This window comes from Lucilia cuprina, chromosome 2 (assembly GCF_022045245.1).
Source record: "Lucilia cuprina isolate Lc7/37 chromosome 2, ASM2204524v1, whole genome shotgun sequence".
Lineage (NCBI taxonomy): Eukaryota > Metazoa > Arthropoda > Insecta > Diptera > Calliphoridae > Lucilia > Lucilia cuprina.
Genome location: NC_060950.1, coordinates 23,167,857 through 23,170,183, shown reverse-complemented (window position 1 = coordinate 23,170,183; position 2,327 = coordinate 23,167,857). Strand labels below are relative to the sequence as shown.

General features: G+C 26.0%; 1 protein-coding gene across 1 annotated transcript in view; it reads left to right on the top strand.

The window, feature by feature from the left end:
- LOC111690808 (limbic system-associated membrane protein) overlaps positions 1–2,327 on the top strand; it is a 388,549-nt gene that overhangs the window by 381,979 nt on the left and 4,243 nt on the right. The window lies entirely within an intron of this gene.

Here is a 2,327-nt window from a genome sequence, read left to right as displayed (position 1 = left end):
AGGTAATTATCCCTCATTCCCTTCTCTTAAAAGAAAAGAATTATTATTTATTAATTCCCCGCTATTTCTCTTTTCTTTTTTACCGCACGCATATAATTATAATTACTCTGACGAGAGTAATTATAATTATTTCAAACTTTATTTAGATTGCTCCACTTGTTTTCCCCCCGCTCTTCCAATCTATAGAAGTTTGCTTTAGTTTATTTCAGGAGGTATATCCTTTTTACTTAATTCAAAATACACTAATTCCGAAGTCATTCTCAAGACGTAGTTTTTATGCTCTTTTGTTGAAAGACATACAGACGGACATATGGACGAATATAGCATAATCGATTCCAATAACTGCAAGGATCCAAAATACATATATAATATATGTGGTCGGAAAATGATATTGTAAAAATTACAAATGGAATGCAAAAAGTAAACAAATTGTTGTCTTATTACGTCTACTACGGTACGTATAAGTAATCATTAATCAGTATTGATAAGTTCATGACAATCATACGCCTTTACTTACTTTTAATATAAACATTTATTTATTTATTTTGTAAAACACTTCACTTTGAAAATAATTTCATAAAAATTTTTAAAAATACAAAAACAAGTTATATGGGAAATAAAATGAAGTGAGGGGAATAGATTTATAAAATAACCTCCTAAATGTAATTTATTACCAATTTTGTGTAGAAACTATACAAACATTAATGTAATACTTTTGCATTTAACAATTAATATAAATTAAATTATAAAACTCGTAAACTTTCATTTTCTCTTGTATGGAATATCAAAAGTCATTGCCATGTTAGAAATACACAAATTTAAATGAAAATCTGGTATACAATCTAAAAGCCTAAAATAGAATTTAGTTATGTGTTTTTTTAAGAAAATATTAACCTATTGCTATCATTTGTATTTTGGTTAAATTAGCATAACACTCTTATAGTGCATAAAACAAATAAATACTGAACTCATGAATTTTTAATTTTAAAACTATTATGCTGTGATAAAACAAAATATATGAAAATATTTTATTTGTTATTTAATTTTTGTACGAAAACACTTAGTAAAACTTTTCGAATACTCAAAAATTCAATTAGATATAAGATGCTAATATGCTTTTTGAACTGAATTTAATTTTTTATAACTATTACACAGCGATAATAGGCATTTGTGTAAATTTTTAAAACGACAAGACTAAAGTGTTTTGAATATAGTTTTATGATGCGCAACAATAGTTAAAGATGTCGAGAGTGACTTAAAATGTCGAACTCTGCCAATGATTTGTTGAAATCTAAGCTACAACAGCCATAAAATATATTTAATAACTTTTTCCTTACCAAATACCATATATGTGTCACATCAACTACATTTCTATATATCTAAAATGTTTTCCAATAGTATGTGTATTCGATATCGACATAGGAATGTTGTTTGTGTAATTATTTTTTGTTATTTTTTTATACAAATATTAGAAATTTTAGAAAATTGAATAATGTTAACCCATAAACTGTGAAGGCGAAAATAAAATTATGTAATTTTGGAAAACTAAAAGTAAAATACTAATTAGTTTCAATCGATTTAAAATATATTCAAAATAATATTAACCCTTAAACGTAAATATAAATACAGTTTTAGTATATAAAACAACATGAAATCGAGTCTGATAGGTTTTAAAATAAATTCCCGTCCTTAAATCTAACTTTTGTTTGCAGCAGAGTTATTGCAACATTGATTCACCCTTGTTAGAAAACCTTCTAGTATCGAGGGAAAAAGTCATATACATATAGTTCAAAAATAAATCTAGCATCAAACAGGAGTAAGTAACGAGCTATAAAAATGTTATAAATTACATAGAAAAAAACTTTTAACAAAAAATAAAGAAATGATCAAACTCAAAGACAACCAACAAAACAAAAATCAATGAGTTTTGTTAGTATTCCCTAGAAAACAAGTGCACAATGTATAAATTTGCAGTGTGTAACACTTAGACCCATTTCATACCGCAACCTTGCAACATTGATTTAATTATAAATGCCAAACTAGTCTTATGCATTTTTGAAAGCGCGTCTTAATTTATTTCCAAGACAGATTTATTAAGGTGCTGTCTTAAATCATATATCAAAATTTCAGTAGTATGATAACAATATTAACAGACGTATGATAATCTTACAATTAGGAGCAGATTGTTATATATTGACGTTCATACATGTATGCAAAATCATAACAAGTAGGAAAGTATAGTCGGGCATGGCCGACCATATGATACCCTACACCATGAGTATATTTTTACAATTTTTACTTTTATAAAATTTTTATTTTTTGTAAAG